Raw genomic sequence first — 23,340 nt, forward strand, 5'->3', positions numbered from 1 at the left:
AGCATTTAGGCATGATTTCAGTTGACAAGAACAAAATAATCTTATTTCAAAACATAGAGCAAAATTAAATCCAACGCGCTTAAGTTAAAACTCCCTACATTGGAAGAATGGAGAAAACAAAAGACGATTTCTTGAAAACTATTTTACACATTTGAATCAACTTTGTGATAAATTGATTAGAAAGGATGAATCTTAACAGTAAAAGTTGTAACTTCTCTCCTGCTACTATATTTTAGAAGATATTCGTTGTCAAATATCTCAATATTTGCAAAAGGAACCAGCCTTTTCCGTGCCGAGCGTTTCGACGATGACGTAATGCATCCACGGACAACTGCGCATACGATATGCGCCGAACGAGCATCCCCTGTGACGCGCACACTACGGAGCGAAGAAGTTTTTAGGTTTTCGGAAAGACCAAACAATAAGTGAAAACGGATAATTCAATATTATTTTTTTCTACTCAGTGGGAAGGTAAGGGACAATATTCTTCGCTGTACTTGAAATTGCAGAGTACGCAACACATATGTAGAATATGTAAAAGGTCTTTTGTTGAAGACTGGAATGTTAGTTTTTTTTGCTTTGAGTTTCACAATCAAGAGAGAGATGTATTTACTGTAGCATCCAAAATTCTACCAAATAATGCATGTATAGTTTCAAGACTTTTATCTGGAATTTATGTTCAGTTTAGATAACCAGATGAACATATAAAAAGGTCTACTTTTGGTAAAATTTTCGTATCCCCAAAACGTATTTCTTCAATTTTACAGGAGAAAGTACTTGCCGAAATGGGTTTATTTATACTTTAGGAAGGTCTTGGAAGTTTGTTTTCACCTCGTTGAAATTTTTTTGCCGGTAAATCATGTAATTTTCGACATTAATGTCACTCCAATGCACGAAAGCTGTTCCCTTGATGTCCGTCTACTACGTGAACCAAATATTTGCGAGCGTTTCATGACGTAACAACCGGTCAGTGTTTCCAAATACGCGGTTTTGTAACTGTGTAACAGTTCTAGAACGTAAATAAACGTGAGTTACTGTTCATCATTTCTGATTACGAACTTGCGACAACATGACGTGCACAGGATCAGTGGCGTGCTCAATGTGAGGTTGATGGGGGCTATAACCCCCCCTTTCGCCCAGTATCTCTAAGGCTATTTATGAATGGTTCGTGGGCTATTTATGTATGGTTCGTGGGGCTATCCGTGAATGGTTCGTGGGGCTATCTGTGAATGGTTCATTGGGCTATCCGTGAATGGTTTGTGGGGCTATCCATGAATGGTTCGTGGGGCTATCCGTGAATGGTTTGTGGGGCTATTTATGAATGGTTCGTGGGGCTATCCGTGAATGGTTCGTGGGGCTATCCGTGAATGGTTTGTGGGGCTATTCGTGAATCGTTCGTGGGGCTAGCGCCAATGGTTCGTGGGGCTATCCGAGAATGGTGTGTGGGGCTACGAATATTTTTTTCGAAACCAATTTTTAACTATTGAAACCTTTGCGTGGCCCTACTAACCTATCCACGCGCCAATGGTTCGTGGGACTAGCGCCAATGGTTTGTGGGGCTAGCGCCAATGGTTCGTGGGGCTATCTTTTTCACTATTGAAACCTTTGCGTGGCCCTACTAACCTATCCACGCGCCAGTGGTTTGTGGGGCTAGCGCCAATGGTTCGTGGGGCTAGCGCCAATGGTTCGTGGGGCTATATTTTTAACTATTGAAACCTTTGCGTGGCCCTACTAACCTATCCATGCGCCAATGGTTCGTGGGGCTAGCGCCAATGGTTCGTGGGGCTATTTTTTTCACTATTGAAACCTTTGCGTGGCCCTACTAACCTATCCACGCGCCAATGGTTCGTGGGGCTATATTTTTAACTATTGAAACCTTTGCGTGGCCCTACTAACCTATCCACGCGCCAATGGTTCGTGGGGCTAGCGCCAATGGTTCGTGGGGCTATATTTTTAACTATTGAAACCTTTGCGTGGCCCTACTAACCTATCCACGCGCCAATGGTTCGTGGGGCTATATTTTTAACTATTGAAACCTTTGCGTGGCCCTACTAACCTATCCACGCGCCAATGGTTCGTGGGGCTATATTTTTAACTATTGAAACCTTTGCGTGGCCCTACTAACCTATCCACGCGCCAATGGTTCGTGGGGCTATCTTTTTCACTATTGAAACCTTTGCGTGGCCCTACTAACCTATCCACGCGCCAATGGTTCGTGGGGCTATCTTTTTCACTATTGAAACCTTTGCGTGGCCCTACTAACCTATCCACGCGCCAATGGTTTCAGTTGCTTTGTTTTATTTCAATCACTTATCGCACAACACTCTTGCTACCTTGCGTTCTGACGTCAGCAGACTGAAGTTTATTTTTAGGCTAAAGGCCTATGTTGTTATCCATATCATTAAAATTTCAGTAACCACCAAACGTCTCTAATTCCCTTATTTTCGTATTTTCCACATTCATACTTACGTATTCTCCATACTAGTACCTAGATATTTTGCTATGAAGAAGGTCGCAACACTGCATAACCACTGATCATGGACTACGCTAGTCAAGATTTCTCCGCCATATCGCGTGTAACGCAAGCAAAAGCGAAGAAAATAAAAATACTCCATATTTCGAAAATTGAGATTATTTGCCTGCAAAAAACGAAACGCGAAATAGAAGAATCCTTACGAATGCAGAATATGTAAGTATCAATGTGAAAAATACGAAAATAAGGGAATTAGAGACGTTTGGTGGTTACCGAAATTTTAATCTACTTTTTTCTACAAAATGTACAAATTTAAGTAAAAATGCTATTCGCACTGAAGCTGAAATAGGTCGTTGCCATATGAAGGGCCAGGGGGAAAAACGATGAATGTCGTTTTTTCGCCCATTTTGAGATCGCAGCGCCATCTGATAGCTCAAAAGCTGAACTATAAGAATGAGAACGGCCTTGGTTGGGAAATGGTGAGAAGTGCCTGAAAAACGCATTATTATTTTGACATATATTGACGTATTTATGAAAGAGAAATACTTGTTTTTGATTTCCTGGCAAATCGTCTCGAATGAACATTCATCGTTTTTCCCCCTGGCCCTTCATATGCTAGGAAACTGTGCTGTCCAATATGAAATTCATACTTCTAAAAAAATAATATTAAATTAATAGAAATATTTGAACATACCTACAAGAATTACGAATAATAAATGGTACACAAAAGAAAGAAAAACAATCAGACTAGAGGATGCTTATAAAAAATTGCTTCATCCGGATTTATGAGTGCTGTCTAATATAGAACTATCAGCATTGGTAAGAAGAAAATGAGAACACATCTAACATGGTTCACTCCTAAATTAGCGAACCTTAGAGCTATTATGCTCAAACTACATGAAAATGCCAAAACTGGCGATCAAACTGCTAAATTGAACTATAGTGAGATTTAAAAAAATAGAAAGGAAATAAAATTAGCTAAGCTAAAAGCTAATGAGAAGTACATAGCTAAGGCAAGTAATAAATGCAAAGCTGCCTGGTCAATAATCAAAAAGGGAATTAGGATAAGGGACGAAACAAAGTTGCCAAGTATGACACCCAATGAGTTTAATAGTTTCTTTATAAACAATCAAGAACATTTAAACAAAATTTCTGTGAACTATAAAGACAATGTCAACAATGACCTTAATGGCTGGCTATTTTGGTAGGCAAAGTTTCCCACAATTTAATCATAAAACAATTAAAACTACCAAAGCCGGGAAGATACCTGTTAGATATACCAGAAACACATTTAACTCATTTATTTTGAAATAAAATTAATTTCTACTTACCTCTTATGCATAGCGGAACATTTTTCAACTAGGGATTACTTTTTTGTCAATGAAAAAAGCTTTATTTTTAACATTATAAGTATTTTATTGGTCGTTGCTAATTGGTGGCGAAATTTTGACTCACGTTGTCTATTGTCAGCTGATATGCTGTGTCGTCAACTGATATGCAGTATTTCAGGTACTACTTTAGTATACCGGATACACCTATCAATGATTTATTTCACAATTTTTTACATTGCTAACGTACTATTTTGCATTGCGGAACATTTCTTTAGGTGAAATAATGAATTTCTAACGAAAATAATATCTATTTCTTTCATTAACGAGTACTTACAGTTGTTCCTTATTTCCCACAAACCATCCACGGTCAGCCCCAAAAACCATTGACGTTAGCCCAAAAATTCAGGATAGCCCCACAAACCATCACGGGGACGAGGTATGCCTACTAGGTTAGGCCTGTTAGGTTAGGTTCCATTAGCACTCCTTTCGTTCAATTTTGCACATACGAACAAAATCGACTTGTAGCAGCAGCAATAGTGCGTATTGTGCTCTCATGCAGAAAGCAAATGGCAGCAGCAGCAATAGCGCGTTGGAAATAGATTTTCGTCGAAAACCACTTGCATAGATTTTCATAGAAAACCACTTGCATTCGCATTAAAATGGATCAAAACTACATTCCCGAACATCAACAATGCTACAGAAACTGATTTGCGTAAGTACTTTCTCCTGTACATTTGAAGAAATCCGTCTCTGGTATAGTAAAGTGTTACCTTGTTTCCAAACTTATGAACCGATAAATGCCGCACAAACTATTCACAAAAGGTTTTTAAGCGAAAATTGATCCACAAACCATTCACGGAAGGTTAAGTTATGTTCAGTTAGGTTAGGAACCCTGGGGGGCAAAGGCGGTCAGGGGCGTGATGCTGATCACATCACCCCCACTCACGACCGGATCAAGAAAGTGTGGGGCGTTACCCCCACACCCCCTATACGCCTTCATGGCGTGGTGCTATGCACAGGGGAATACTTTACCTTTTTTTTATCAGTTAGGTTAGGCAAACAGAAAATTGAATTGGAGAAAAAAAAAACCCGCTCACACGTCATCTTGTAAAACTACCGCGTGGTTGTTACACTAACACTTATTAACCGAAAAATGATTGTTTTTAATCCACAAACCACTCACGGAAGGTTAGGTTAGGCAAACATAGAAAATTAAATTAAAAAAAAAAATCCCGCTCACATGTCATCTTGTATAACTACCTTGTGGTTGCTACACTAACAGGGGGTTACGTAATCGAACGCACGGAACATTTGATTCACGTAGTCGACGGTAATGGTGGCACGAGCTATCGTGCAACAGAGATACATGAATGTCAAAAAATACCTTATTTACAGGTTGAATAACTTGCACAATTCGAAAAAACTCATTTCCGTAAGTAGTTTCTTGTGTAAAATTGAACAAATGTGTCTCCGATTTTTTAACGAAATTAGTATCTATTGTTGACATATCGAGTAATTATTGTTCGTTCTTTTCTCGCTTCCTGAACATGCAAAATGGCAGGCAAATCTTGACTAGCCCCAAAAACCATTCACGATAGCCCATGCACCATCAGGGTAAGGTTAGGTTAGGTTGCTTTAGGTTGGGCAATATAGTGAAAAAACTGTGTTTGGAAACACTTACTGTTGATTACGTCATTAGATGCTCACAACATCTGGTTCAAGTACATGGATGGAAATGCAAGCAACAGCTTTTGTGCATTGGACGGACATTATTATAGAAAAATACTTGAATTAGCGGCCAAATACATTTAAAAATGCGAGAAAACACTTCTACCAACTTCCGAAATTACACACACACTCAATTCCGTAAGAACTTTCTCCTGTAAATTTGAAGAAATTGAATTCCTACTTTGATAGTTTTACTGAAATTTTAATTTTTGTTCCAAAAATGAAAAACTCCTCTAGTGAAGATTTTTTCGGTCTCTCAACCTTTATTATAAAGTATATAATTGACATAATAGCTCTTCCAATTACATATCTTATTAACAGGACATTAAATGATGGTATTTTTCCTGATAATCTAAAAATATCTATAACAGTCCCTATCCACAAAAAGCGTGATAGAGATAACCCTGGTAACTACCGGCCTATGTCCCTTGTTCCAGTGTTTTCTAAAATTATAGAGTACTGTGTAAAAAAGCAATTGGCCCCTTATTTTGAACAGAATTAACTTATTAATGTAGCCCACTTTGGATTCAGATCGGGGCTATCTACTATTAATGAGATAATTAATGGTTTCGAGTCTGGCTCATATACATGTACTACTTTGATAGATTTAAGTAAGGCCTTTGATACAGTTGTGCATGAAATCTTATTTAAAAAAACTACAGTTATGGAATAAAGGTTACCAAACTATCCATTCTTAAGTCTTATCTCACTAATCGGCGACAGATAGTAAAATGTGATAATAAGAAATCTGATGAGCTAGACGTTTTGTCTGGTGTCCCCCAAGGATCAGTATTAGGTCGATTTTTGTTTTTAGTTTATGTGAATGACCTACCTAATTGCCTGCCATATAAAACAGCTATCTATGCTGATGACACTACATTTATTACAAATGATCATAGTATTCTTAACCTTAGTATCAAAAATAAAGAAATGTTAAATGCTTCCTCTATATGGTTTATAACAAATAGCTTGGTGGGTCATTCCATGTCAAGTGGTCTAGTTTCAGAAAAGTGCCACGCTCGACCATCTTGGATTTAGCTTAAATTTTGTATGTAGAGTACCACATGTCTAAAACGAACTTCGGTAAAGTTTTAGATTCTACAGTAGAATACTTATTGAGATATAGCCATTTGTTTGACCCCATACCCTGACCACGTAACGTACGACACTGAGATTTCACCAACTTTGATACCTAATATCTCTCTTTATATTCTTTTAAAATGAGTGAAACTTAGCTAGCTTGTACAACTTTTTGCGCTCTATTTTATGGTAATAATAACTATTATTTCTGTGCACGCTGTAGGTAGATAAATTATATCAAAGTCGGCCAAAAAAATGGACTTTTAAAAAAAATTGAAATTTTAAAGTTGCATAGTTCCTTCAATAATTATTTAATAGATGTCAAATTTGATGCATAGCATGTGTACAAGTTGTCCTTTAAAGGTTTATAATTTCATTGTGGTAGCTCTTTCTGTTACTTTACAAAGTTAGTGTAAAGTTGACAATTTGTGTAAAAAGTAAAAAACTGAGGTATTTTAAATTCTATTTTGCAGAAAAGTATCTTCTAGAAACGTTTGAAAACCACTTCCATTGGAAAGAGCATGTCTTAAAGCACCTAGAAAAGTAGATTTGATTGACTAACGCCAGCATCTAGTGCCAAAAAAAGAGGGCCAAAGTTGAAAATCATTGCCATAGCGACAAATATAATTCAAAATGCAATCATGCTGTTATTTAGATTTCTTGATTTTCTCATATGTGTTGATATTATTAGACAAGTTTTCGTTCATAAACGAGCACATTTAACCTATTATACAGACTTTTAGATTCCCATTAGTATGATATAATTTGCTAATTGATCTAATTCGAAATGGACGTCAGCGAAGCAATTGATTATGATTCTCCTATAACCGAATGCACTGTTGGGCAAAAATTGTCATCAAAATGTCACCATGGTTCATTTTATTCCAACAAAATCGGGCTAATTTCTGTTAGCAGCTTGTCAGCAAATGAAAGATTACTTATTGCTCGACGATCAGAAGTTGAGCTTATGGACAATGAATTGGTCTGTTTGCATCACCAAGGAAAATACCTCCTCAAATACGAAATGAGCCAAAAATCGTGTTGCAATCCGTTTGGAAAGCAGAACCACATGATCAAAGGTGGCTTGTTAAAGGTCACTTTAGCCATGTCTGAGGAACTGAACAAAGTGACCAAAGTGAATGTAAAGCCAGGTCAGAAAATTTGCATCAAGTGCAAAGCTGAATACGTTTCTAAGACTGAAGTCACAGCAACTTCTTCTTCTGACGAATTTGATTCAAATGCATCCGATAGTCTTGATCAAAGCTTGACTGCTTTAGGCACTTCTCCATTGAAAATTCGTAGGATTAGCAGCCAAAACAAAGCTGGCTATTTGAAACACAAAATTTAACGTGCACAAAATGTGATATCAGAAAAAATCATGTCCGTCTCCGGAATGACAGATGATATTGCACAATTTAGTTGCTCTGCTGAATGCAGTTTGTGTAATGATTACACTGACCTTATCAAAGAAATGAAAGCTAAAATCGAAATATCCAGTAGATCAAGAAAAGTTCAGCTGCTGACTATGGCCCCAAGAAGTTGGTCAATAAAGGAAACTGCAAGGAAGTTTGGCGTTTCTGAACACATGGTCAAAACAGCCCGGAAAATTAGGGCAGAAAAAGGTATATGTACATTACCTGATGCAAAGGTTGGCAAACCATTGTCAAAGGAAGTTGCTGAAAGAGTCAGGCGTTTCTATGAAGATGACGAATTTAGCAGGATGTGTCCTGGCAAAAAAGATTATGTTTCAGTTCGGATTGGTGGTATTAAAGTTCAAAAGCAGAAGCGGTTGATATTGTGCAACCTTAAAGAGCTGTACGTGGCATACCGTAATAAATATGGAGCTGAAATCAGTTTCTCCAAATTTTGCGACCTCAGGCCAAAGTGATGTGTGACTGTTGGTGCGTCAGGCATGCATTCCATCTGTGTGTGCACCATACATCAGAATGTTAAGCTCATGATGCAAAGTGCTAATATTAAAGATGACTACAAAATGCTAATAGAAAAGGCAGTATGTGATCTGAGTGCCAAGGACTGTATGCTGCACCGTTGTCAAAGCTGCCCAGGTGAAGATGCAGTTATGGTTTACTTAGAAGAAATATTCCATGACTGGGATGCAGAGGAATCAATTGAATTCAAACAGTGGGTTCATACTGACCGTGAAACACTAGAAACCAATGTATTAACAGTGGAAAATTTTATTGAAAAACTCTCAAGCAAGATTTGGAAGCTGACAGGCCATCATTTTGTTGCAAAGCACCAAAGTGATTACTTGAAGTCATTGAAGACTAACTTAAAAGCAACAGAATTGATAGTTCTGATGGACTTTGCCGAGAACTACTCATTTGTAGTGCAAGATGCTGCCCAGGGCTTTCACTGGGAAAATTCACAGGCCACCGTGCATCCATTCGTTGCATATTATGTCGACAATATGGGCAACTTGCAAATTGTTAATTGTTGCATGATTTCTGATAAATTGCAACATGATACAGTGTCTGTACATGTGTTTATTCGAAAGTTAATCGAATTTTTGGTGACGTGGACAGAAGTTACCAAAATATACTACTTCAGTGATGGTTCTGCTGCCTAATATAAAAACTACAAGAACTTTGTGAATTTATGCAACCATAAAAATGATTTCAATATCGAGGCTGAATGGAACTTCTTTGGTACAAGCCATGGAAAATCACCCTGTGATGGGGTTGGTGGCACAACTAAACGGCTGGCTGCTCGGGCAAGTCTCCAGAGACCTTCATCTGACCAAATATTGACGCCAAAAGATCTCTTTGACTTTTGTGATCAAAACATAAGTGGAATTAAATATATTTTTGTCACAAAAGATGAAATTGAAGAGAGCAGAAAGTTTCAAGAAGAACGGTGGCGAGAAAGCAGCACAATAGCTGGTACTAGAGAGCATCACCAATTCATACCAGTTGGCTTAAACTCGATTAGTGTCAGCAAAGTTTCCAATGACACGATAAATTTTGTTGCCAGAATTTCTGATACCACTATTTTGCACTTGAAATTGGCTGAGCTGTCCCCTGGTTGTTACGTTGCCTGTATTTATGACAACAAATGGTGGACTGGCAATGTTGTTGAGGTTTCAATTGAAGAAAATGATGCATTGGTAAATTTCATGCATCCGCCAGGTCCTGCTCATTCGTTTTATTGGCCAGAAAGGCAGGATATATGTTGGATTCCAGAGCAACATCTCATTTGCATGCTCCCTGCTCCTTCAGTCACATCGTCAGGCCGACAATATCAATTTCCAGAAAATGTGCTGAAGGAAGTGGCTTATAAATGTAACAGAATGTGAAGATTGCTATCAATTGAAATCAAGCTGTGGACATCGGCTTAGGAACCATATAAGATACCCACTTTAGGCTTGAGAACCTAGGATAAGCTGCTCAATCATTGGCTTGGGATCCAGGCAGACACCCACTTGAGGCTTTGGAACCTCGATTAAGAAACCAAATCAAAGGCTTGGGAACCTTGACTAAGAAACCCACCCGTGGCTGGTATTGCACGGCTATCGGGTGTGGCCCCTACGGCGATGTCACCATGGACCAACGCAATATAATACTCATAATTTCTCTATAAAAAGCATTAAGAGAAGTCTTAACCTATAAAAGGGCAGAATTTGAATATTAAAATGAAAGCTGTAATAAGGAAATGCTTCTCACTTTGGCCCATTTTTTAGGGCATTGTATGCTGGCGTTAGTCAATTAAATCTACTTTTCTAGAAGGTTTAAGACATGCTCTTCCCCATGAAAGTGGTTTAAAAACGTTTCTAGAAGATACTTTTTTGGAATATGGGATTGAAAATACCCTCTTTTTAGCCATTTTACAAAAATTGTCAACTTTACACTAACTTTGTAAAGTAACAGAAAGAGCTACTGTCCTGAAATTACAAACTTTCAAAGAACAACTTGTAGAGCCACTATGTATCAAATTGGGCATCTATTAAATAAATATTTAAGGAGCTATGTAACTTTAAACTTTCAGTTTTTTTGAAAGGTCAATTTTTTTGACTAACTTTGACATAATTTATCTTGCTACAGCATGCACAGAAATAATAGTTATTTTTACCATGAAATAGAGCGCAAAAAGTTGTACAGGCTAGCTAAGTTTCATTTGTTATAAAAGAAAATTAATAGAGATATTAGGTCTCAAAGTTGGTGAAATCTCAGTACCGTACGTTATGTGGTCAGGGTATGGGGTCAAACAATTGGCTTTATCTCAATAAGTATGCCACTGGAAAATCTAAAACTTGGCCAAACTTCGTTTGAGACATTTGGTACTCAACATACAAAATTTCAGCCAAATCCGAGATGGTCGAGCGTGGAGCCCTAGACCACTTGACATGGAATGACCCTGGTGTTTAAATACGACAAAAACAGAAACTCACTTTTTCTACTTAAATAACCCACCGTGCACCTTAAATAATCAGGATTATGTAAAATTGCTTGGCATATATTTAGATACAAAATTAAACTGGTCAGTTCATACCCAGGAATTATGTAAGAAACTTGCACGTGTCTTATATGTATTGCGGAAATTAAAAAGGTCTGTAAGTGAGGAAACACTTACTGTATGGTAATTTACTATGGGGGAACTCTACAGGTGCAAAGGAAATCTTTAAATGGCAAAAGAAGGCTATACGTTGTATTAAAGGAGTACAGGATATGGAGTCATGTAGGGAATTCTTTAAGGAATACCGTATTATGACAGTGCCGTCTATAAATATTTATCATAGTTTAATGTACATAAGGAAAACCTCCCCAGTTTTAGGTTGCGATCTAGCGTACATGACTATAATACAAGTCACAATCTGAATATAGAAATGCTGTACGCTAGACTATGCAAGACTCAGCAAAATTTTAAACATAATTGAATGAGATTATTCAATTCGCTACCAGCTTCTATACTTAATTTGGAAAATAAGCAGTTTGCTAAACACATTAATAATATATTAGTACGATATTGTGTATATATAGTGTCATGGAATTTGAAGAACACTTCCGCCAGGGCCTGTAAAATGTAAATGTCTACTCATAATGCATCACAGAGCTGTAGAATGGGTTTTTGTACATGGCTTGTATTGTAATCAAAATAGAGTACTATTTTTCAATTGCATTCGCTGTAATAATATGTAGTTTAATTTGCAAACTTCGTATTGTTGAATGTGTAATATTTTAATATGTTTTTTTTTAAAATTTTCTTTCTTTTTTAATGTTTTATATTGACATTTATATTCTTATTATGACGAAGTCTATTGCAATCATGTTGTCTAATGATTAATAAAGTATTCCATTCTAAGACAAATTATGCAGTGAGAAAGATCCATGAAAGAAATAAGTGGGGAAGCAAAAATATTTTCAGACTGTAGTTTTATTTTTTATGCACACAAAGACAAAAATTGATATTTGCACTACAAGCATGCTTATTTACCTAGTTTATATATTTTTTCACTGGCGAGGAGCGAAGTGGTCCTCACACCTGCACTGCATGCATTATGTCCAAAGCAGATGCATTGTTCATTTTTGGACGCCTACCATGTGGTCGCTATATTTTATGTTAGAAGGGTGTGATTACCATTTACTCTGTATTTGGTGATTATATTGGATCTCGAGGGGGAGAGGGACTTTTGCCCGTAGTCCCCTTGATCTGCCCATTGTGCTGCAAGATTAAATATCATCTGAGTTTCAAATTGATTCAGGATACAAATTAATGGGGACGACCATTAGACTCCAGGATGGAATTGGGTGCACCAATAATGCAGAAATTGTTAGGTTGTTTTGAATACTATATCTCCCTCCTGTGCCAATAAATGCTAAATTGGCAAGGGTATGGCATTATAGGCTTCTCTGGCATAAACTAATTCCAGCTAGAAATAGAACCATGAAAGGAAGAACCATATAACATACTTCATTTTGTGATTATACCCATTGACTCTGGACAAACCCAGGTTAGGTACCTTCCAATTCTCTTGAAACATGTTTGTTTTACGTCCACTTTATACTCCGTTAAGGTAATTGAGGCTGGGACTACAGTCGAAAGTGGGATCCAATTCACTGTGCAATGTGTCCTACTAGGGATCGATCCCAGAAGTCATGATTACAAGGCAATTTCCTTGAAAGAGAATGAAGCAAATTGTAGCCTCTCCTACTCTTCAATTAATTGGTGTAGTACAATATGTGACTAATCATCTGACTGAAGAGTTACTCTCTGATAGGGTTACCAGATAGCTAGCTATAAGGGCATGCTGTCCCAAAATATGGGACATAAAACATTCTCAATAAATAATATGTATTTCTATAGATCACGTTAGAAAGCAATTTAAAAATGACACTTTTCAGTTTAAAAGAATGAATTGTTAATGTATTTTTAAATGCAAAATTTCAAAACTTGCAATCATACTAAACAATGCAACTCTTACTACATGATTTAAGTGGTACTTCTCAGAGCAGCCTATTTTTCTAAAAAAAATCAGGTTTAGTCAAAATATATTTATGTTAGAGTTGGCAGTCAAACTCTTTGAAATTATAGGGACCAGTACCAACATTTTACAAACTTTATGAAAAATATACATTTGCATTATGACTTGTAATGGCAAATAAATATTCAGCAATTACCATAATTTGAAATGTTTCCAGAGTTTCATCTTGAGTAGTTTTTAGTTCAATTACAGGGTTTCTAAGAAAATAACAAATCCAGAATTCTCTGGACTCTTCTTGGCCTTTTTTTTCGTTTTCCTTGGCTTTTATTTAATAGACCCCGACTTAGATAAAGTTGGAAATTAGTAATAAAGAAAATAAATATTTATTTAATGAAAAATCCCTACCAAAGGGCCAGTTAAGATGAAAACTAAAGCTGTATTTAAGAAGAGAATTAAACCTGCTTTATCTATTAATGCATCCTGGACTGCATTTGGCAGACTAGCAAGGCTCTGGCATCTGGACTCTCAGCCACTATAATCTTATGTGGGGCTTGTGTCTGTTGTCCCTATATGTTTGCGACTGTCCCTTCATCCATCTTATCTTAACACCATTCATCCTCATCTTCGCAATTAGCCAAAGGGGCAGAAAAGTGAAGTAAAATATAGTACATCTCCCAATCAATCATTGTGATAGCAAAAATTCTTGACCACAAGAATAAATAAGGCAAAAAATTTCACTCAGGCATTAAACAGTGACATCAGTAGTAAGAGATCCCAAAAGTTTGTTCATTACTTGCTTCCGTTTTCCCATTTGTTTTCAAGCAGGACAAACATTTTTCTTTTTGGGCAATGACTGAATATCTATGTTAATCTTAAAGGTTCACATATAACCACTTTTTGTAGATGCAAAATAATCTAACAGTTATTTTTAGTGATTTTTATTTTATTTTATCTGCAACGTTTCACCCTGGTTTCCCAAAACTTTTTCAGGCTACACCAAGATATACATACAACAACTGATGAATGACTGAATCAAAATAAATATCAGATTCGAGTTTGGAAGTGCAGTAATTGACTTGTAACTTGCATGATTTTTTCTTGTTACATATTTTCCTAATTAATATTATGTGATGCTCAAAATGTATTACGTTTATGAAATTTTTCAAATTCCTCCCGGATGCCGGACATAAGGTAAAATGTAGGACATGTCTGGGGAAAAAGCAGACGTCTGGTAACCCAACTCCCTCAGCACTTGTGTTTTTAATCTGTGGAGAACAAGTTGATTTTTAGAGGTGTTAAATTTAAACTGTGAATTGCTATTAATATCAAGTTTACATGCAAATTAATGTCAAAATATTCATAAATGCAAATTTTGTAAGCAATTGATGATCATGGGCTGACATCTATGACTTAAGCATACAACTTTGATATGTTTACAATGTAATTTTTTTATTAATCCAGAGCAAATTAATGGATGCAAGGGGTATATAAAATTTTACATGTGTGAGAAATAAATCAAGCAGGAATGTGTAGTTATGAATATTCTAGGTGCTCTAATGCAGTCAGGGTACCATGATTAAAGGGCACACCAGAATCTTACCCAGGAGGCCAGTCGAGACCAGGCTAGCCTCAAGTATTTCTGTTGTCAGGGCTGATTGTGTCCACCCCTCATAACAATAATAATCACGTTTGTAACAAATAGGATTTGTATTTCTGTTAGATTTTCAGATAGAAAGTTATTTATGAAGCAAGTGTCATTTCATACTTTGAATGCAAGAACAGACATGGTATCAATATTGCAATGAGGTGAGACTTGGTAATCTTGTCTTCTTTCATGTGCAAGGAGGTTGGTCTCATTGATGGTCTCACATCAAGTTGTAAAATTGTATCTTGGTGCCCCATCTGCATTGAAAAAAAAAGAAAGTCTCGTTCCTGACTTGATCTCAAATTTAAACCTGAATGCTGCAAAGATAATCACGATAAACAAATTATATAAAATAAATCTAGATATCCCGTGGTGCAACAGCCTGTGAGGGGCAGGGCCTACCTACCGACTCCTGGCCTCATTCGCACCTGTCGAGGTGGGAGATCATCCAACCACTTACGGGGTTTTGTGTGGTCAGCATGACCAATACCTAGTCGTAGGTTTCCATGACAGGATTATGCAACCCATTCGTCTCTTCCAAATTTCCTCACGATGGTGGGTGGCCACCAGTCCCATGCACAGGCCAAAATCTCAGGAGAAAAGTTCCCCCAGGAGATTCGAACCGGTGGCGTCTCATAATTGGAGCCCTGTTGCTTAATGCTGAGCACAGTGATGACCAGATACAGCACCACAGCCAATATTTTTAGTTATTTCCCAGCACATCATTATTTTTTTTTTAGGATTGCACCACCATTGTTGTTATTTACTGAAATAAGGGAATTGTGTCTAGTCCGATATTTAGAAACCTTGTAAACAATAGGTCTAGAAATATATTTGGGGAGCGGGTGGGGGGTCCGAACCAAGTATCTCAGAAATCATAATACAGTAAACCCTCGTTAACACAAAATTGCTTAAGATGAACACTCGGTTAACATGAACAAAATGTTGGTCCCAGCAGGTATGTATTATATCTTATAGAAAGTTTTATCGGTTAACGCGAATTTCGGTTACCACGAATTACGAACTGTTTTCTTAGTCCATTGCGTCATTAGATCTCATTTAACATGAACTTTCAAAGCTTTTCATAACCATTTCTGATGTTCCTCTGTCGTTCCTCTGCTAGGTATGTAAGAAATTGCTCAACAATCAACTTATACAGTATTGTAACCAACAGATTCAGATCAACAATGTGTTGATGTGTTCAAGTGTGTTTTTCTATTCTTTAAAACATAGCCAGTATGAGTAACATTAAGATTAAAACTTGCGTGCAATTGCTCGACAATCGCGATCATCGCATCAACAATGAGCTTATAGGTATTTAACCAACAAATTCAGTTGTGTGTTCAGATGTGCTTTTCTATTCTTTAAAACGTAGCCAGTACGAATTGACTGCTAGTTTTATGGAAGCTATGAGTACACTTGGCCATGAAGTTACCAGGCATTTGCGTTCCCATCTGCGACAGTGCACTATGCAGGAATTTTTCACCAGAAAATGATCTGAGTACTTTTTTCAAAAAAGTTAATTACTGTAGTACTGTAGTAGTGTTTTCTATGATGACATACATAATATGTATTGTATATGGTTAGTTAATGTGTAGAATGAACTGTATTACAACAATAAAATTTGAGTCCCTGAATTTTTTTTAACACTAACTCTTGATTTTTAGGTCCCTTAGGATTCGTGTTAACGAGGGTTTACTGTAATAATGTTTAAATTAAAATAATTATATTAAATTTAAATAATGTCAATTAAGATAATAAATAAATTAAAACTGTATTGGTATTATTACATTAATAACTAAAAAGACGATAAGTGAATATATAATTGCTTTGGCAAGGAAATTATGTCCATAAATCTTCTTTGGTACTGTGAATTCAAAGCAGTATGATCACAATATAATCCTTGCCTTCTACCAAGGGTGCCTGCAGGATTTTTTCTCAGGTGGCAGAGCAAGATTTCATACCTTTCCCTCAAGTCATAGAAACTTACGTTTTTACAAATCACAAAATTGATATTAAATTGAAAGTACCTTGGTGGTGTTGTCAAGTTCTGTCTTGAATCCCATATTTAAATAGAAACTGGATTCACCTTGGTTTTTTCCATAAACATTTATACTTTGCTAATGAATAGTTCTTTGTCTTTCTGTACATTTTGTCAATGCACAGTGACAACACTGCGTTTCAGCAAGTAGTAGCGGAAATGAAATAATACCCACCCAACCCCCAATTCTCCACATATTGTAACAACTCCTATATAATATTAACTACTGTTTGCTGAAATAGACGTTGGGGAGTGTTGTAGATTTTGTTAATGATTAGGGCAAGACATTTGATTTTGCCATGTGAAAACTTTTCTCTTGCCAACAGTGAATTAAATCCAGGAGACATTGCTTGCTTTCAGCATGCTGTAATTGTATCAGTGAAAGTATACAGAAGCTCCTCAAAGTTAATGTCACTACTAGCAAACAATAGGCAATTATTTTTATTTGAAAATATCAGCCAAGTGTTAATTGTTCATTTTAATTCAGATTTATTGCAAAAAACTATTTCAATTTGTGTTTTCAGTAACCATACAGAATACAGTTATTTTTTGTAAATTGATATTAAATTGTTCTACATTTGCTATTTCTGCAATAATAATCAGACTGTTTCTTACAAGAGGTGTTCAGGGGCATTATCCTCCATCCCAAACAAGATGCAGTAAATTTAAGCATATTGGACTGTAATCCATTAAATCGCTCCCTAAAATTAACTCATTTTCTGTTAAGAAACTAAAAATACAAATATGTTTTTAAAAATCTTATTAAAATTTTTGGGATCTTTTTTTTAAACGATTTTTAGGTCATGAATGCATTTTCTATTTTGCATGTTTTTAGGTATTTTTGCTCATTAAATGTCAAGCCCTAATAATGATCCATTTTATAATTATAATTATTCAAGCTTGATTCCTTCATGATTCTCTCAGATGCAAAATGAAAATGAAAAAAAGCATTATGATGATTTATTTCTGACACTCTTTCCTTTAGGCCAGGCACACACAGGATCTGACACGACGAGTCATGATGCGATGCAACGCAACACGATGGAATACAAATCGACACGACAAGTCACTTTGCTTCTTACAAAACGAAACAAATATTTATTATTGTTATCATTGCTTTTTTCTGGAAAGAAAGTTTTCGGCACTCTACAAGTTGGTTTACTGTTATTATTTGTTATTGTGTTTATCATAAGAACTGCTCTAAATACTGTAGTATATAAATAATGATGCATACATGTACACACACACACATATAGTTCTTTTATTAAATTTAAATTATTTTATTGTCATTCTCACATACAAGAAGTTACCTGTATGGCGTGCTGTTGCGTACTACCTGAAAAAAAGCACTGATTTTTATTATTATTGCTTCCAAAGTAAATGTATAAACACAAGATAGATCACATCTGTCATTTCAGGAAATTAGGTTCTCATTTACATCTAAAATGAATAGCACTCACTGCAATATATTAGTTGTTTCTACATTTCTGTTCAGCCCACTGACAGGAGACACATTTAGTACAATAACTTTCTTTTTTTCCTTTCGTTTATTCTTCACTAGGATTAATGTAGCAAAGAATGAACTTTTGTATGGTGCATTAAATCAATAAAATGGATGTCCAATGTCGCAGCAGGAACAGAGTTTTTCCAAAATGGAGTTCCGGTGCATTCCGGCTCACTTTAAGTGCGCCCCCTCCAAAAAAGCAAAAAAGTTTAATTTGCATACTGCAATCACATAGTTATTCGAGCAATAAATATAAAGCTCACCTGAAGATTGTTTTTCTTGTACAATTTACAGTATGTTTTGTACATTAGAAGATAATTTCTAATAAGCCTATTTTTTTTCATGTAAATGTAATATAATTCACCTCCTGTGCCTCTTCATTCCATAGTGCATCAATTTTGTCTTTATTATGGTGCTCAGTTGATGAATCGTACAGTGGAGGCCTCGCTTGCACAAGAACAATTAACTGCTTTGGATCAAGCTCTATTCTTAACCTTGACCACGCTGTCAAACTTACTTATATATTTGCTGTTAAACGATACAGTGACGAGTCACATGCAGGTGGTGCACTGAGAAGAAAGGATTTGCACATCCGCTGAGCATTTTGTCACATCGTGATCCTGCGAGACCAAATTCCAGGGACCTTCACTGGTTTATCGCAAATAATCGCAACGTGACTTAGTCAAATGTTCCATCCATTGTGTGGCGGCTCATCAGAGCCCCATGTTAAATATTCCCCGAGTCAGTTTGCAACAAAAATGACTCATCAGATCCGTTGTGCGGCTGGCCTTAGTCCTGTACTGTGATCATGCAGCCTAAGAAGTCATGGTTTATGCTCCGGCTACGGGATGCATACAGGTTCGGGTCTCCTGGGGAAGCATAACAGCTTTCCTTCTGAGATTTCAACCTGTGTATTGAACTGGTGGCCACCCACCATCTTGAGGAAAGTACGTAACTATGAATGAGTAGCATAAGACAGTCATGAAATCCTACAACGACTGGGGTTCATCATGCTGACCACACGTCACCCCGTAACTGGCTGGATGATCTCCAACCTTGAGTGAGGGAGGAGAATCAGGTGGGAGTGTGGCCCGCAGGATGTATGTAGGCCCGGGCCCTCAATGGGCTGTTGATTATTATTATTACTCTTTCCTTTAAATATAGTATATTGGAATCCAAGTAGGGAATATACAAAGATATTTTATAATATTGACTAGACTAGTGAGTCAAATGGTGTTTTGACCTTTTGTTTGTTGTACTGCAACACACTGTGGTGAAGCAATGTTGCAAACTCGCAACATCTGATTCTGCCATGATTTCTTGAAAGTCTTCATCTGCTTGCTGACTCTCAGATTCGATAATCAGCAGTTGCGAAGCATGATATTTTTACGTAGTTATCGCAAGATTTGCCAAACATCAGGGTCGATCTTTCAACGGAGAGGGGGTACAATATTTCTCTGCGACAAATGGCAAGGTCATTGCCAATTCAATGTAAAAGCTCATACCAGAGACCTTACGACTACAAAAGACACATAATTGTATCCCATACGACGAGAATTATTAAATATGATGGAAACTGAAATGCAAACACCTCAATTGTCGCATTTAAAGGTAAGAAGGACCTTATGGTTCACCACCAATTTTTGTTTTGATAATGAGAAGCAGATTCATATTGTTCAATGTGTGCTTTTCCTCTTAACAAGTGGAAATAGCACACATTCGTGTGGTGTGCCCAGGATTTTCAAAGAGGGAGGGGGGTTACGTGTACTTTTTAGTAGTGATTCCTGAAGTCCTCATTTTGCCATTTTTTCCTGCCTTTTCTTTCATCTTTTTTCCCCCAAAGAATATAGAGCCTAAGCAGAATTATGATCCTCACCACCCCTCCTTGAGAACGCCACTGGACACTCGGAAGAATTTTGATGACTCCAAACAAACCCTGCTGTGGTTGTAAACATGGGGATGGGGGCTGAAAAAAGGGCCTGTTAAGACCCAGACCTTCAAGAGAGGGGGAAAGTACAGGTCGCTGGACTTGTCTGCCTGTTCAGAAGCGTTCGGCTGTTCTCGGCACCAGCAGAGACCAGAGAGATGCGCACCATTCTAAGATGAGCTGGGTCGACGAACACCATTGCCTTCAATAGGAAACTTGGCGGGAGGGTTCAGCATGAGGGGTATTACTGGGGCCTTATGTTGATGCGCTAAGATTAGCGAATCTCTTACATATTTTGAGCTGTTTCTTGCTGTTGCTTGGCTTATTTCGCACAAATATGTGAGTATTCTGACTTATTATTTTTACTGCTTCTCTAAAATATATAAAATGCAATATTTTTATTATTTTGCTTGGTCATCGCCGCATCTCCCGATGACCGGATGCCTCGCCTCTGATAATCAGAACCAGAACCTCTTTATTACCTTTGAAGATTCAGGCTGTGTACAAACGGTCCAAAAAGCAGGCTTGAATACAGTCTTATCAGAAGTGACGTCACCTAGTGCAGTCTCAATGTGCTAATTAAACAAGCAATCAAGCCCACATCATCCATCATTGCTGATTTGTTTACTAGACTCATGCACTTGTTGTTCACTCCTTGAAAATCATGCAAGTCGGTCGGCCAGATGTTGGTTGTAATTTCTTCTGATGTGTGATAATGTAAGTATACAAACTTTTTAAAAATGCTATGTGATTTCTGTGGTGAAAAACAATTGTTTATACATTGGGAAAATCAATGTGTTCATTTGTCTTTGGCGCTGCAGTCGAAGTGCAATTCGATAGATTTTCATTACTAGTCAAAAGCTTCAAGACTGAAAAGAGAAACCATTCTCAAAGGATGTTCACTTCAAGTACAGCCTTGCACCTTTTGGACACAGGCAAAATTTCCTACTCTATCTGGATAATTGCAGATCTTTTTTTTTTTTTTTTTTTTAAAAAAATGCAAAAATCTTTAGACATGCTTTCTTCTAGAGTTAGTGGCATATCACTGTAGTAAACAAATGTATTAATTTTAACATCTCCAATTTCCTTGAAAATGAAAACATCTCATCTTATGAAAAACATCTCTAAAAAGCATATTTTATTGTGGAGCAATTCATTGTTTATTCAAACATTTTATTTTTTCTTGTTAAATTATAACCAGAAGAAATCTTTATTTTTAAGTGCTTGTAAAAAAAGCAAGTATTCTTTTTTTTTTGTTATGCATTCATTTTTGACATCTCTTCTTAGATTGGAATAAGTTACATTATATTCAAATTTACCAGTTTGTTTATATTTGTCATAATATCTTCTTTCTTTTATTCATCATTACTTTTTAAGTTGCTTGTCATCTAAGCCAAACTCGCAGAAGCACATCCAACTTTTAGAGGCATATTATTTTCTAAAATTTATTGGACAGCACCATTATAATTCTTAATAAGTTCATCCTCATCACTAGTAATTAAAAACTTTTTGAAATATTTAAAAAAAAATCAAAATGAACATGATTATAATCACCTTTGTATAACTGAAATCACTGCTTGTCGAGTAGGATTCACAGGCACAGTCCAGGACGTGGTATAGAACAGGTGGATCATATACATTGAACTCATTGACATTTGCTAGGGCAGGTAGCTACAACCTTTTCTGCTTTCTTTTTAACATAAAAATCAGTACAAAGAATGTTGGCAGTGCTCCAGCCAATACCACCTACATTAAAATCACCTACTAAAATAACTTCATTAAAATTTCTTGCAAGACCCAATCTAGGTATTTAATAAATGTCTCATAGTTAAAATCTGTGGGAAATAATGGAGACCAAATAAAATTGGTTCACAGCTGAAGGTCAAGAATTTTATTCAAGGTCTGAAACATACAATCTGTTCATTGTGGATGAGGTTTTAGTATTTCATACGTGAAGTTTGGTGTTTTCATGTTGCTAATTTGGATGATTTCAAATTAATTTCGAAGGCCCACTCACTGTCTTCATTAACTCGGGATGCAGTGTCTGGGGCAGTGCATCGCCCAGACACTGCATCGCTGCTTTGTTTCTTCCTGGGCAGCAGCAGTTCCATTTTATCCGATTGCCAGTGTTTGTGCATGTTTCTTGGTTTGCATCGTCTACAGTGCTTTCAGCTGGCAGCTGTTTATTTTTCCCTCGTCTGACAGCATTGCAGGGTGGTGACAGGCAGGTTGGGTTGTGTACTGTGGCTTGGTGTAACATGGTTCTTGATCCTTGGAATGTTCGGAAGAGGGTAGTGTTTTCTGTTCTTGTGCACAGTGGTCCAAGTGACTGCAAATCCTGGCCAAAATCCCAAAATTGAAATTGCGAAAGTAGATTTGTTACCCTTATAATTCTAGAGTAAAAGGTCCATTCTATTGAAAACTACCTGATGTTACACAATAAGTGTCGCCTTCAGTTGGGTAGCGAGCCTTGAAGTGCAGCTATGATGTTTGTTTGTTGCAGAAAGGACTTTTCCACGTAGTTAGTTTTGCGTCTTTATAAACATTTATCGGATGCCAATTGCGGTTTGAATCTTATTTTTTGTTAGTTTTAAGCTTTAATTATGAGGATATGCTGTCATCTGGTTTAATCAAGTATTAATTTGTTCATGTGCTGAAACTCAAGTTATCCACAGATTTCTTATTTTTCAATACTTCTCCGTTCAATTACAAAACAACTCAAACAAGCTCAAGTTAAGATTCAACCATCTTATGTTAGAATAATTTTTCTAGAGTTTCAGGATCCAAAAGTAGTTTTTGCCTGTTCTTGCCCCTTTTATAAAAAAGTCATAAAATGCACTTGGATACGCAAGATCTTCACTCTTCTTAAGTTGGGTTGGGATGGACATCTGGGTATTTTCAATGTAAGCAGAGGGCCAGGGAAGAGGGATTTCAAGACAAGACATTTTCGTCACATCCCTTGTTCAGCTTAAGATACACTATGAATGTAAGAAACTAGGAAAAGTTGCTATTTAACAAACTCTTTGACTTTCAACAACAAATTTTGCTGGCCGATCAGACTTCAATTATAAAAGGAAACCATGGCTCTCACAGAAAAGTGTTATATGTGCATAGGCATATCCTATGGGCACTATCTTATGGGCTGGGCCTAGACGTCATGATATTTGAGATG

At 36.8% G+C, this 23,340-nt stretch overlaps 1 protein-coding gene across 1 annotated transcript in view; it reads left to right on the forward strand.

Moving 5' to 3' along the window:
* Window positions 1–385: 385 nt before the first annotated feature.
* LOC145999505 (uncharacterized) overlaps window positions 386–23,340 on the forward strand; it is a 34,863-nt gene continuing 11,908 nt past the window's right edge. The window contains exon 1 of the mRNA XM_083136468.1: window positions 386–471. The gene's annotated coding sequence lies outside the window, so the exon portion shown is untranslated. The remainder of the gene's footprint in view (window positions 472–23,340) is intronic.

The sequence above is a fragment of the Lepisma saccharinum genome, chromosome 15 (genome assembly GCF_977018435.1).
Source record: "Lepisma saccharinum chromosome 15, izLepSacc3.1, whole genome shotgun sequence".
NCBI lineage: Eukaryota > Metazoa > Arthropoda > Insecta > Zygentoma > Lepismatidae > Lepisma > Lepisma saccharinum.